Source organism: Lagopus leucura, unplaced genomic scaffold, assembly GCF_019238085.1.
Source record: "Lagopus leucura isolate 7727_CA_CO unplaced genomic scaffold, USGS_WTPT01 Super-Scaffold_100008, whole genome shotgun sequence".
NCBI lineage: Eukaryota > Metazoa > Chordata > Aves > Galliformes > Phasianidae > Lagopus > Lagopus leucura.
This window is the reverse complement of record NW_024962265.1, coordinates 34,262,759-34,277,758: the sequence shown is the minus strand read 5'-3', so window position 1 is coordinate 34,277,758 and position 15,000 is coordinate 34,262,759. Positions and strand designations below refer to the sequence as shown.

The window sequence follows — 15,000 nt, the reverse complement described above, 5'->3', positions numbered from 1 at the left end:
ACCCAAGCACAAAATTGTAACTTGAAAATATTTATAGCCAAAACTGGTAACGATTTATATATGTATGCATCTGCAGGGGGGGGAAAAACACAAATGAAGCATCTGCGGAGTTTACAAAATTACAAAATTAATGTTACACCTCATTATAAAGTTACACGTTAAAATTTTATTACACTTCTCAGCCAAAAGGATCTAAATACGTTTTATAAACTGCAGCCCATAGTCTCCCAAGACAAAGAAGGCTTAGGAGGAAAGATCCCAGAGGCGCTGTGCCTGAGGTGGGCGCAGCAGCAAATAAAGCCTAATTCGATGCAGGCCCTTTGCTGAGGAGGACAACAACCACAACACAGGCCTGACAGAGCGAGGAGAAGAAAGGAAGAATCCAGAACTGATCCGTTACAGGAAAATATTCCAACCACAGCCTAATTTGTAATCTCAACAAACACTACTCTCACAGTCATACAGAGGAAGAGCTCAGAAAACGCTAATCCCATAAGACTGCTGGTGACTACACGTTGGGGAGGACCTCGTTTATTTATTTGTTTTAAGATGATTCAAAAGCTTCACCACTGTTAATAACTTACGCCGTAACTGCTATAGCAATAGAAAATGTATTCAGGCTGCTGTGCCTGAGCACAAGTCCAACACTGCCCCTACCTATTTGTATAGGAAGATTTTAACCAAAACTTTGGGTTATGGGCAGAAAATATGGCTACATTAGAAAAAAACAAAGCCCTCCACCTACAGCTAGAACATAAAAAGGAAAAGCAATTCAGTCCAGCAATTCACAATGTCAGAACAACACTGTGAAGTCCAACCTAGCGAGGATTATCGATTATTCGTTATCTGTGGTATATTTACATAGCCAATTTGCTATATTTTTATTGCCACAAGTTCAGTCTGGAAGAGAGGAAAAGGGTTCAGCACCAGTTACACTGACTGCATAATGTGCGAAAGACATGATAGTAATACACACTGTTCAGTTATGCTTATTCATCCAGAGAGCAGATGCTCATTTCTGGCATGCATGTGTTTTCAAGGATACACATGAAGTTCTTCCTCCCTCTTCCTTCATTGGTCTTCAAGATGCCTGGGTTCCTACACCTTCTATAGCCAACTAAAGTAAGAAGAGCGAAATTTCACCTGTAGCAAAGAAATACAGTGCTGGAGAATAAGTGGGACAAATCTGGATTTTAAATTTATATCAGAAGATTTATAGTCAAGTCTAGATATTAAATGCCTCACTTGTAAAACACAAAGAGGAACAGAAAATGAGTCATATATTACTTGAACATCTATCATGAAAGCAATGAAGATGTTTTTAATGCAAGTGAACACATCAAATAAAACTAAAATTCACCTCACCGGAGAACATTCACTCCTATTCTAACTAACACTTTAATTGCATCACTCCTTTCTCTCCTTACCTAACTTCCTATGCCCTGACAATTCCAGTATCTTCACTCGCAACAGAAACAGAAAATAAACCTCTACAAAGCGTGGTGGGATTGCAGGTTGGATTGTTTTGTTTACTTTACCTTACCTACAAAAGTACAGCTCCCCACCCCTCTACTTTCCTGTCCATTTTCATAAGTGTCAGTAATTTTCCCACAGAACTGCAGGTCAAGCTTGCTCCTAAAATAAAAGCTTTCTTCTCAAGTGAAGATTCTTTCCAGAAAATGAAAAACACTGAAAGAGCAGAAACACTGAAAGAGCAAATAATTTGTTTTCGAAACCATATCACGTTTTCAAGTAGGAATTCTGAAAACAACTCCATAATTTGATGTCAGAGCAACACTTTTGAACCACAGATTTTCTAGAAGTTTTCTACAGCTCTCGCTGTATTTCATATTCAGAGAACTGCTCAGTACTTACATGCATATGAAACTTTTTTTTTTTTTTTCTGGGCCTTATTTAAATTGCCTTCAAATGCATTTCTTTGGAAGAAGATGCTATGACACAGAGATCTGGTTTTTACCTTTAAGAGCAGTTACGTTACGCGGGCAGTAATACTTACAAGCCACTGCTTGTAAGACCCTCATGTTGGTCCTTGCCCAACTACAGAAAGCATGGACCTTACATATTCATATACTTCCTTTAGCCATCTCTCAGACTGAACTCAAACTTATTTTTTGAAGGCAGCTGAGACAGCCCGATCACTTCTGGATGTTTTTAAATTGGATCACATTCCATGCACCCTTTCTCCCTCAGCCAAGAACAGTTTAAAACCTGCTGGGACACTACAGCTGTTACAGGCCGTGCAGTAGCACAGAGGAGGTCAGCTCCTTGTCCTGGTGTGTGAACCACAAGGGAGAGCTGCTCAAGGCTGGCCCAGCTGTAGACCCACCCTGCTCGCAAAAGGACACGGAGAGACATACAGAATTTCACAACTTCTCCCTTCTGTGACACCACCTAACCAGCACAGCTAAGGACACTTCATCCTAGGACTGAGAGAGGTGAATTCTCCAAAAAAACCCTGTGTGCGCCATCGGGGACACAGCTAGGGTGCAGGCTAGGAGTAAAGTAAAAAGAGGAACTAAGAGGTCCGAACAGGAACAGAAAAAGAAACAGCAGTGAGAAGGCAGACGTGCGAGATGCGGTTGGCGGGCAGCCCCGGAGATGCAGCCACTACAGCATGTGTAGCTCCAGAGCTTGGAGCCGTACCCACCATTGCTGGATTTCCTCAGCCTCCTGGTGTACGGCCAAGTGACCAGGGATCACTGTCAAGATGTGCCTCTGTCTCCTTGTAATTAATGAGGCAGAGGGCTACAGAAAGAAAACAACGTGTCTGGCTAAGATGTGTAAATGTCACATATCATACTGATTTTAGGCCTGCCTCTTAAGACCTTTTTTTCTTTTTTTAAGGTAACATTTGGAGAGCCACACAAAGATTTCCGAAAGTGCTTTCTGCTTAAAGTAATTCAAGAGTCTACGCAGAAGCATTAACCTTTCACAACTGTGAATGAAAGGTGAGGTATTTCTGATAGGAAATTTAAGAAGCACCCCCAGCAAGCCAATATCTCAGTTCCCTTTCCAGGAAGTAAACATTAATCTGGAATTAGCTGCTGATTTTGGATCGCCTTGTCTGAAAAATGGTATTTAAAACCCTTAGTATCTACCCACTCAGTGAGTGAACACCGCATCTTGTCAAACAAATGAGGCCAAAGTCCCTTGGGAAAAAGCAGCATTTGGTCACAATACTGCAATAACACAGATGGAACCTGACTCAAGATGGGAAAGAAAACCTTCACTCCAGCAATTCTTAAAATCAGAGAGCCTTGAGTCTGCAACTTTGACATTCATTTGAGCAGGGCTTTATGTAAGGGCCGAAGGAGGGGTTTGTCTGTAACACTCATATAGTGCTCATATAAACAGTACACTACATCCCTCCCAGTTTATGACCTTACAACGTAACAACACAGAGACTATGCATGAGGAAAAACAACAGAAGAATCCAAAACATTGCTTTTCAATCTCAAATTGCAGTTAAGGATGGTAAAAGTGATGAAGTGACGAAGAATAAGAAGGTAAAAGACGAAGAAAAGAAAAACAACAACAAAAACCAACACAACAACCTCACAAGAAAACCACACAGAAGACTACAGAAGGCAGAAAAAGGACACAGAACTTCTGAGAACACAGAATACAAATAAAAGGGCAGCTGAAGTCTTTGGTGTTTACCTAAAACGCTCATCTTCATATACAAATTAAGCTCATAGCAGCATACGCACACACTAGCACTTGGAGCACCTTCATCACGCTTCAAGGAACACAGCTCTTCCTCTCTCAGTTCATACAGTAAACCAATTTAAAGCTCCTTGCACTAAGTGAAAAAAAATGCAAATCTTTAATAGTTACAGTTTCAAAGCACGTTTGAAGTTACAAAAAAAAAAAGTAATTATTAAAAAATGAATATATAATGGATATACGAGCACTTCAGCAGTGTAATATAGATTTTTAACACTAACATGTCATGCATCAACCCCAAATCCAATTTAACTCCTCATAACACGGGGATAATTACAAAGTATCACTACAAGTCTCAAGGGAAATATTTACATTAGTCATTAAGTCTTCTGTATCACTGATTTTTTGCCAGTTTTATTTTGCAAGTTTTACAGCGGCCACAGAGGTCAGGTTTTGTTAGGTTTGCTAACAAAAGCAGGACGTGGATGGCATGCACTGAACAACAACTCGCCTTGGAATCCACAAGGAATCCATTTCACCAGCAGCCCTCAATCTCATTCCAGGACAGCATGGTTACCCTGACAGGAGAGGACTGTCACTTGTAAGAGAAAAACACCAAGTGGTTCTTCAGAGGAAGAAAAGCAAATAATAATCATGTGGGCATAACAGCAGTAAGCTGCAGTCAGAGAGAAGCAGCACAACACCAGAGGGATTTTTGCTCGGTTAAACAAGTCAAAACTTGATGTTTTCTGGCTTTGACACTACAAAGCATGAGGATAACTGGTTAGGCAAGACCCCCCATTCATTTTTTTCTGTTTCAGTTTTCGTGTTTAGCATTGACAACTGGTTTAGGATAAAATGCTCTTAATGCGTACCGATTTCAGAAGCTTACTTTCCAAGTGAAATCTGTCACTCTCACAATTTTTCCCTTTGCAGTAAGAGATACTTTAATGTGTCACTACAATTATTAATGACTAAGAGTTTCCACAGAAAACACGTTCACAACCCAAATATCCACACTTTGTAAAGATGAAAACATACCCACACAATTTTATGAAGTGCTGCAGCAAGGGCAATGATAGAGGAATGTCAGCTTATTCCTACTCTACAGTAATCAATGAGAAGACCAGCCATTCATTCTGCAGGTTGTAATTCAAAAGGACAGCCACTGAAGAAAATTGATGTGTCATGGTTTCACCCAATTTAGAGAGGGAAGTGGGGGCACGATATCTTCCACAACCATCTAGAACTTCGATAGATAGCAAGTTGTGTGAGGAGTGTAACATAAACACCTCCACCCGCACCCCAAAGCTCTTTCTAGAGCCCATAATAATAATTAAAAAAAAAAGGCAGAAACTTTGCTATCAATGAAGCACAGCTGAATAACAACTTGAAGCCAGGCATCCTGCTCCTCACTCACACAGAGGCACAGACAGGCCCCACGAACAGGAGGCCTTCCTCCCCACCAAGCGTTGAGGGGATGGCATCCCCAGGCCTTCACAAAGGGAGGTGCGGAGTTCACTGGGCTTTTCCCTAACCCACAGGTGAGGACAAGAGGGTTCTCTAAAGATCCTCTGTCAATTGGAGAAGGCACAGGGCGACAGGCTGGGCGACACACTGCCACGTACTGCCTCTGCCCACTGAACAGTCACAGTGTGATGTAGAAGTAAGACCTATCCACACAGAAATGCCCCGTCTATCCATCCAAATATACACACATGCTGTTTGGCCTCAGGAAGGACAAAGTTAATCCATACATCACCAAGGGTAACCTTCAGAGCGAAGCACGGGCCACTGGTGCAATAAATACCATGCATTACAATTATAATTATTCTATTTAATCTGTTCTGGTGACATCTGCGGTTTGCAAAGATGTCTGAGGGCTGACAGCACTTCCCAAGCCCCAAATCACTGATCTAGACACTGCTAGGAAATTAAGTTACTTTAATTGCTCAGATAAAACAACCACCAAAAGCATCTACAATGCCCAATTTTTTCTTAAAATTGGGAGCTACTGAAGAAACTGAATGATTTCTTTCAGCCCCAGATCCTCTTCAATTTACTCATCTCTGAACCTCAGGAACCCTCAGGGAAGGAGAGGGACCTCATGAAATGAAGCACTTGTGCTGGCTCTAGACAATGCTACAGAAAACTTTATAAATACAACATCAGAACAACTAAGAAATGCCTCTCTGTTTTGGTCTCATATTTTCAGATTCAACTTTTGATCCTCTACTCTGTAGTTCCAGCTGCGCTCTTAACATAGAAATACAGTACCTGCTTCAAGAAGTGGTGAAAAATGAGAATCAAGCTGCTCTGCTAAAGCTGTAATTCTTGACACATCCAATTCCTGTCCCATAAATTATTTACATATGACAAGTCTGTTCTGTACAGGTGCCACCCCCCGGTCAGCAAGATATAATGCATTCCATCATTTAATTTAACAACACATTATTTGTAACCTGAATTCAATTCATAATTGAAAATGGAATAGTGGCACAAAAAGCATGACAGATGTCACATTAAAGAGAGCATAGCTAAGGCTACAGCAAGAGGCATCGAGTATGTAACAGAATAATGCCATATCTAAGAGAATAATGCCATTTGATTATGAATGTCACCTGAAATACTAAAAAACCAAAACCCTGAGGTTTACTCCTGAGCATATTTTAAATGTGTCATCACAGCTGTGTTAATACAATTACTGTCTTTTCACATGTGTAGCATCCACACATTTTCATAACCACTGCAGTCCCACTGCAGAGACAGATTATGTGAGATGCCTCAAAAAGTGCAACTTGTGAAGTGCTTGCACCTGTGAGCAGGAATCCACTGTGCTTCTTTAAATTATAGAAAGAAACATCTCAAGCACCACACAGCTCTTTCAAATTGGTGGTTCTCTCAGATATACCAAAATGATACTGCAGAACAGCAAATGGAGGGGAGTAACTCATCCAACTGTGCAAACCACGTTGTTGGTATTCCTGAAACACAAGCAAAAGTACTGTCTGGCCACAGTCACTGTCAGGGAAAGTATTTCAGATGTAAATATCCATGCTGAAGAAAATCAGGTAGGATGCAATTGTACTTCACTCTGCGCCGGTGGGGATGAAGCCTCTAGGTGCTAACAATACAAGAGGTGTTACATAAGACTAGGTGCTTATTTTTAGAAGCACATTACAAAATTAAGTACTGCACTGGAATCTGTTGCCGAGCCACGGACAGTTACATCAACGCACACAAAGAACAACTGCTCAGCTGAAGCACGGGATGAGATTCCAATTGGAGTTCTCTCCTGCCAATCCCCCCAAAATATCCAACCAGCTGAGACTAAGCAAGTTCATTTGGATCCACCACAAAACTGATCCTGCTGATCCTAAGCACAGACATTTTCTAGGAATGGTAGAACTAATAAAAACCGGTTTCCTGCAGCTTTCTTCTTCTGTTGCTTAATATTTCTCCCACACCACGATGACCCTCAACTTCCTTCCCTTTTTTCCACTTCTCCTCACAAGTCACTTTCTCACTCCCTCCTGCTCCAAGGAAGAGAGCAGTGGTGCAGACACTCTGCAAGTCTGCATGTGCTCACAGCCCGCAGAATCTGTCCCACATCAGCTCTGAGCAGTTCTCTGAGAGGCTGCAATAATTCTGACACACTTCCTGTACCCGGTTACATTTTATGAGGCTTGAAGGACCACACTTTGAAATCTAATTCTTTCTGATGAAAGTTTCCATGCATGTAAGTTAAATGCTTAATTTCTGAGTTAAAAGTTAACTATGTGTACTTTACATACATACATACACTTTTCTACACACGCACTGCTGAGTGGGAGGGACAGACAAATGAAGCAATCCCACAAATCAGAGAGAAAATGAGAAAAGCTGAATCAAAACTTCTACAACGTTTGCCTTTTTTTTAAAAAAAAAAAAAAAAAAAGCACAGTACTGCAGAATGAAGTCAGCATGCATTTCCCTACATCCAGCTTCGCTCTTCTTTGCTCACCAGCTCTCCTTATCAACAGTCCTCTCATTGTTACCTATTTAAAAAATAAAGTAAAATTACAGCTAACTTCACGGTCACGTATCATAGTGTTCTTCAAAACAATCCCACCTGAATACTGACTCCCTTATTTCTTGCAGGCAGTCGTGAAACAATCCATTAAGCACATCCTACTATCAACAGATTTTACTACTGCTGTTTCTTCGCTCGTAGCCTACACAATTCCCCTCCAGGCTCTTTGCTAATGACATTAATAGCACGGCCTGCAGATGATGCTGCTTCATCTACTGAGCTTTAAAACACACCTCACAAGAAGGTTCTGCTTTATGAACCAGACACAGGTACACCCTGGCACATATGGGCCCAGCGTTGCTGCAGGCAGGACTGCACACACACTGATGGTGAGGCACAGTTGCAGGTGGCTCCTCACAGTGGCTCATTCCTGTTTGCCAAACAGACCCATAACCAGGCATCCCAGTTTGTGACTTACCAAGTTGCTATAAAAACAAATTTATTTTAGTACTAGGAACTGACCCTAAAAAAAAAAAAAAGAATCAGCCAGAATCATAAAAGGCATCCTTTAGAGTTACACATCCTTAAAAAAAAAAAAGAAAGAAAATATTAGGATCATGGATAAGGCGAACATTCTGCAAATTCCTAATTAAATCATTAAGAAAAATAGTACTTGTCAAAGCATACACTGCTGACAGCCACGGTACACAGCAACCTGACATAAGGAGAGCTCAGAAGAATACCAATCCCTTTAAAACTACATTTCATCCCTCCAAGAAATTCTGAATACTTCTTATGTCCCCAGTGATGTCCCACAATACAAGTTCTTACATAAGAGCTTATGAATTCCCATGAATCAGAGGATACAAAACTCACTTCTTTACCTACCAAAGCACATCAGTCTGCAAGGGTCAGAAAGTTTCCCCCAAAATGTTACCTCCATACCACAACAGCACAGGAATCCAAATGCACTCCAAATTCTCACCATGAAATAAAACAAGATACTGACTTATTCTAGTGTATAATGCTGACCTTAATAAGTTTGATATTGAACTCGCTCACTTGAAGTGTGCAAACCACATACATAAATCAACAAATTAAGATTGCAGTACAAAATACTGAAAGTATTTTCTGACGATGCTTTTGACACGTTGCAAAAAATACATCACACAGCCAGGTATCAACAACAGTACTGGCATCACCAGAAAGTCAACAAATAATTCAGAAACCTAAAACATTTAATTTTTTTTTTTTTTTTACTGCAAACAATCCTACAGGTGAGCACAACATTATACAAGACACTTCCAGAGTTCAGAATTGTTCATCACCTCTTCTGCCCTTCAAACACTGGAGCCATGCAGTTTTGACTTCTGTTTGAAAACCTTTCTGATTTGCTCTTCTCCATTCTCCAAAGCATGGCATATGCTTTACAGAAGAGAAAAGACCCACTTCTATGTACTCCTTAGCCTACTGGGTCATTACATAAGATAACCTGCTTCACAGCTCATTTTCTGCTTTAACATTTATATGCAACTTCCTCAGCACTTACATCACTACCCAATAGTGGAAGACACCAAGCACATCTGAGCGAGTCCCCTACACACCAAGGCAATGGAAGACAAGTTGGCATTCCCTTTTTTCCCCCCCATCTTTTTAATTCCCTGGCAACACTTCCTTTGCAAGAATGGTTCTCAAAATTAGAATGTGGAAAACGTATTAAAAATAGATACAAAGAATAATCAGTGCCTCAAACAAAGCGAAGTTCTAATAAGCTGAAGATGGAAAAATAGTGTTCCACTGAAACTTGAAGGAAAAACCTCATACAGTCATATAGCTGTATGACAAATGCACAGTCCACCGATAAAAGCATGAGTTATGTTGCTCTAGGCCAGGAATCTTCAGACAATCCTTAGAAAGAAAAGATAATGTATGATGATGCTATGTTATCATTGTCAGTGTTACCACGACGGCCTTAGAAAAACTTGTTTGCCAAGCTGTTGCCAACAAAACTTACCAGCAAGACTTCATAGTTTGTAACTGTTGCAATTGCTTTAATATAATTAGTCACACCATCTCTTTTTGGTGCCTAGAAATCTCTTGTTTTCAAGAGTCTTTAGATAGTAAGAAAAAATGTCACTAACATAAAATTCTGAAATGTGTAAGGATAAAGAACACAACAGCCACCTCTGGAATTTAGTATAGGACCATTTAGCGTTCACAAATATTACTTTAAGTACATACATTAACACTACTGCTGGCATCTAGCTCCACAGAACCCCTGAACCAACCAAGTGAAACGCAGGAAAGCATTATCCCAGTGCTCCAAACAAGAACTCAGCTAGAAATGGGTTCCATTACTTACCTCTCACACATCACCTTGGGGGTAACTCCGACACAAGACCAGCACTCCCTGCCTCCACTGTTCAGCCCCCACCGCTCTGTCTGCTCAGTGGGAGTCACACCAAGCACTAGTTTCCGTTTCATCTCCCACAAACATAGCAGTGTTTATAGTAGTTTTCATTTTAAATAAACTATAGCTTTTTACAGGTCAGACTCCTACGTCCACCCATTGCTGATTTGAGACGCACAAAGAATTTGAAGGTAGAGCCTTGAATACGCTTTGAAAGTTACTGACTGCAATCAAAAAGAATTGTGAGATGGGGTACAGGATGATGCTGAAAATATTACCATGATGGAAAGCAGAAGGAAACTATGGCATTGATCAGAAATTCATCAATAAGTACAACTCTCGCAACACAGCTCACCACAAGAAGGATGTGTCTGAAAAAATTCTTGATTATGTCAAGTTTTAAACATGTTACACTTTGTAAAGAGTGGTCAGATACCAGAGCAAGCCAAAAGGGAACAGTAACACCCACGTTCCTGTAGCACTGCTGATCACCAAGGCTACCTCAAGGCAAATTGAGGGAGGGCAGCACAGGGGGCCCAGAACCCTCCTGGGGCTGGGGATCATCTCCATCCCAATTTGGGGCTGGAAGTAGCTCAGCTCTGAGCTAACACCAACTACCACCATACAACACGCAACTTTCAGCATAACAGTACAAATGAGAGATACAACATAAATTAAAAGCAATCCGAAAAGTTCACAGTCTTCTGTTATTGCTGAAATAAAAGCGTAGCGACTGTAATTCCTATACAGAAATCTCTTACCAATTAGCATGGAAACATACGTTTGGAACACAAACACCTCCGAGAACAAATTTCAATAAGGAAAACTCCAAACAACCCACTGCACAATAACTTCATTGGACACAACCCCTTCTACACTGTTACAATGTTCCATAAAAGTAGACTGAGTTGTCAACATCCCAGCCTCTGCCCTGAAAGCTCTGATGTAAGAGGTTAACTGTCAGCACACCAGCGGGTGCTTTTAAGTCAATGAGACTACCCACAAAGTTTCAGTTGTTCGTATGTTTTTACAGGAACCCAGGGCAGGAGACCAGTGCAACACACAAACACAGAATGTAGGTGCTGAAGCACAACAGAAAACAAACTAAGAAAATGAAAAGAAAGACACTGAATCCTATTTGGGAAAGAACAAGCGAAACAGGTTGCTGGAATTGCTCTGATACATTGGGATGAACTTCAAGAAAAAAAGAAAAACAGGTCTCTGCTACATAGAAGAATGTTTACTTTTTTGTTTATTTTTAAATTTACTTACTTGCACCTCAAAAACCCAGACGAAGCAAAATCAATCCCACTTGACTTTCCTGCCTTTTGTCAAGAAGTACTGCCATTTGTGTATAATTTTTACTATTTATAACCATAATAAAAATAATTTCAAAACTATCATTTAGAGGGTAATCCTTTAAATTTGTGCCCAAAGCACTACTTTGACATAATGGTGTTGTGATTCTATAGAAGCTTTCTGCCTGTTTGTACCTCAGCTAACATTCAGAAATATACAACAAATATGGCAAGGATTCTGCCAAGAAGTTGAGAATTTTTCTATTTATATATGAACAAGGTTTTTGTTTGTTTTCTCATTAAAGTACCTTTGAAATCTGTATTCAACCACATTATAGCTTTAAAGGAAGAGATAACCCCAAAGAAGTTAAGTAGCAGAACCTACCTGAGAACAAAGACTGGGAGCTTAGGTGCACTTCCTATGCACCCCATAACAAAGCAAGCAAGTCAATGTTTCCCTTAAGTTTCCAGATGAGTCAAAAAGGCAGGTGCAAACAACATCTATTTTAACTAAGAATGTACTTTAAATTATGCTCACTTCTGGAGTCTTCAACAGCTCTGCTAGAAAATATTTTGTGCCTCCTCCCTATGGCACACAACTGGTTCAAAAGTACAGCGAGGTTACGAACCCCGCAATGGTCACAGCACAGCCTGGCCCTTGCACCAGTGCAGAAATACAAAAACCACACAACGGAGGCTCAAAATGCAATAAAGTTTCCAACTTCTGTCTAGCCAGAAATACATTTAGAAGGACAGCAAATACAGCAAAAATAGTCCATGAAAGCTACCACTGCCTGAGAGGAACGCACAGCTTTATAGGGCTGACATGAAGACCAAGGCTTCCAGGTGCCATCATGCAGCCAAGGAACAACACGTTAACCATCCTATTCTTCCCAGTGAATACTAATTCTCTACAATTAGATTTTTTTAAAGAGGACTCAAATCACCTTTAATAAATTTCAGTGGTTGGTGTTTTCTTGCTAGCTCTTAACCAAGGGTTTTTGCTTTCGCTGCTGGTAGAATCCACCCACAGATGGGTAATAGTATTACTGATGATTTTGAGAGTGACGTTACCTTTCTGGAAGAAAAGCACAGAGCAGATTTACCTGCTAGCAAACTCTTATCAACAGCTTCCTGAAAGTGAAACAGAAACACACTTACAAGTTCAGGTGGGTCAGATCCTAGTATCAAGTATTCAAATCCCTTCCTAAGATTAGAAGCAGTTAACACCTTGAAGTTCTTTATGCCAGCTGAATTCTCACCATCAGTTGGAGTGGGGCACTGAACACAGCTTTAAAGATTATGAAACTGGACCTTGCAAGTTACGTTCCACTAAAACACTATTTTAAGAGAACTCCAAGTACCCCAATGCACACCTAACAACCCATACAGGTCCAAGTAGAGATGCCTTTGCAATGCAAACCTAAACAATTACTCTGCTGCAGGTCTTTACAAGTTTTAACAGCCTGAAACAAATCCAAGTTTCCAGAAAGGCGAGGATTCCTGCAGAGTGCTGCGACAGCAGTTTGAGCATCTCAACCTCCCTTCCTCAGGCCAAGGGGCTCTGACAGAGCCCCCAGCACCACAGGGTACAGTGTGCAGGGGAGCAGGAACACCACCTTCACCTGTGCGAGTTTCACACATATGCACACACGTGAACATGAGCGAGACACAGACAGTTCTGACTGTCTTCTAGGGATAACACTGCAAAGTTGGAAACAAGTTCTCTGATAAAACAGACTTATGGCTGCTCCACGCCTAACACTGCATTTTCACTAGCTCACATTAGAGAGCCTCCAAAACAAAGTTACCTCCACCTTCATTGAAGAAAACAAATTACAAACAAAGAAACCACCAACAACAACAACACAGGAATTCCAACCTGCAGTACATGCAAGCAAACCCCTGCTTCTGTCAGGGACACAGCTGCAGCCCCACAAATCACACCACAGGCTCCCACCCCGACCCACCGCCCTGTGTCCCCCCAGGCCGGACCAAGCACACCGTGCACGGAGGCAAATTCTTGCAGGGGATCGTTCCTTTTCAAGTTTGTTTTACCAACACGTCTGAGGGAATACCAGAACCTGTTTACACATCACCTTAACCGCCACCAGGAGGAGAGTGTAAAAGGCGCACACACGCAAAAAAAAAAATAAATAAATAAAAAATTTAAAAAAAAATGTAATTTGTAAAAGGAAGCAGGCCGACGGTATCCCCGGCTCACCCCGTTCCTCTCCCGGGGACTCGCTAGAGGCCCGGCGGCGCAGGCCGCGAGGCCACCCCGGCAGCACGGCGCCGCCCGGCAGCGGGGCCCGGCGGCACCCGGCGGCAGGCGGCACAGGCCGGGCCGCACCAGCGCCGGGCCCGGCGGGAGGCTGCGGCGGCGGCGGCGAGGGGGAGAGTGCTGGGGGGAACGGAGGCCGCGCGGCCCTCGAACGGGCCCGGCGAGGGAGAGAGGCGGCGGGCGGGAGCCGTCCCGAACGGGCCGAGCGGGCCGCGGCGGCGGAGCGACGGCCGCGGAGGATGCGGGGCCCGAGCGCGGCCGGGCCTCAGCTTCGGGCGAGCGCGGAGCGGCTCCCGGCGGCCCCCGCCGGCCGCGGAGGAGGACGGGGGGCGGCGGACAGGGCCGGGCCTGCGGCCGCGCTCCGGGCTCGGGCGCCGCGCGTCCCCCCCGCTCCCCTCGGAGACAAAAGCAAACGGAAACCCGGCGGGACGGCCCCGGGCCCGCCGAGACCCGTCGCGGGCCGCGCCGCCGCCGGGTCCCCCCTCATCGGGCCGCGGGAGGGCTGCGGCGGGGAGCGGGGCGGCGGTGGGGGTCGGAGAGGGGGCGGCCGGGGCCGGACTCACCGCATGAATTTTCTTGTCCCGCGGATCCAAGATGGCTGAGTATCCAGCACGGAGGATGCTGGGGGAGCAACCTTTACCCTCTGACCCGGCCGCCGCCGTGACCCCGCCGCCGCCGCTGCTCGGCCCGCTGCGGCGCTGAGGGGCGGGGAGAGCGGCGCGCCGCCCGGCGCTGCGGAGCGACGCGGGGTTGCGGGAACGGGAGGAGGAGAAGAAGGGGGAAGGAGAAGTGCGGCCCGCTCCGCCGCGCTGCCTCCGCCTCCCGCGGGAGACGCGGCCCTGCGCCTGGGGCCGGCGGGGCACGTAGGCCGTGGGGCTGCCGCGCCTCTCCGCCGGGCCTGCGGCGGGCGGGAACGCGGGGCTGCGCCGCTGCCGCCGTCGGCGCCCATTTTGTGAGGGCAGAGGCGGCCCCGCTGCCCTGGGGCCTTCGCCCCTTGTGTAGGCCGGAGTGCCGGGGGGTCACGCAGACATACTCCTGGGGGAGCAGCATGGCCTGGTGACGAGTGCAGAGGACGTGTCCTGGTTCTTCTGGAGATGTGGGATGTCCTGAGAGGTGTCTAGGTCCGGAACCACCGACCTGATGAGTGAAATTATGTGAAAGTCTGAGTCTCCTGTATTGGCGAGGTCGTGGTGGACACGCAGGCTTCACTGCCTGCATTATGATTAAAATGGATGAGTTACCTAGATGATACGACTGGAGTTCTTTATCACTGTGAAAATACGTGGTGATGTCACATGTGGGACCAGTA

At 44.0% G+C, this 15,000-nt stretch overlaps 1 protein-coding gene across 2 annotated transcripts in view; it reads right to left on the bottom strand.

Annotated features, from left to right (window-relative positions):
• CNOT2 (CCR4-NOT transcription complex subunit 2) overlaps positions 1–14,356 on the bottom strand; it is a 93,903-nt gene extending 79,547 nt beyond the window's left edge. For both annotated transcript variants that reach the window (XM_042872544.1, XM_042872545.1), the window contains exon 1: positions 14,255–14,356. The gene's annotated coding sequence lies outside the window, so the exon portion shown is untranslated. The remainder of the gene's footprint in view (positions 1–14,254) is intronic.
• Between the last annotated feature and the right edge of the window lie 644 nt (positions 14,357–15,000).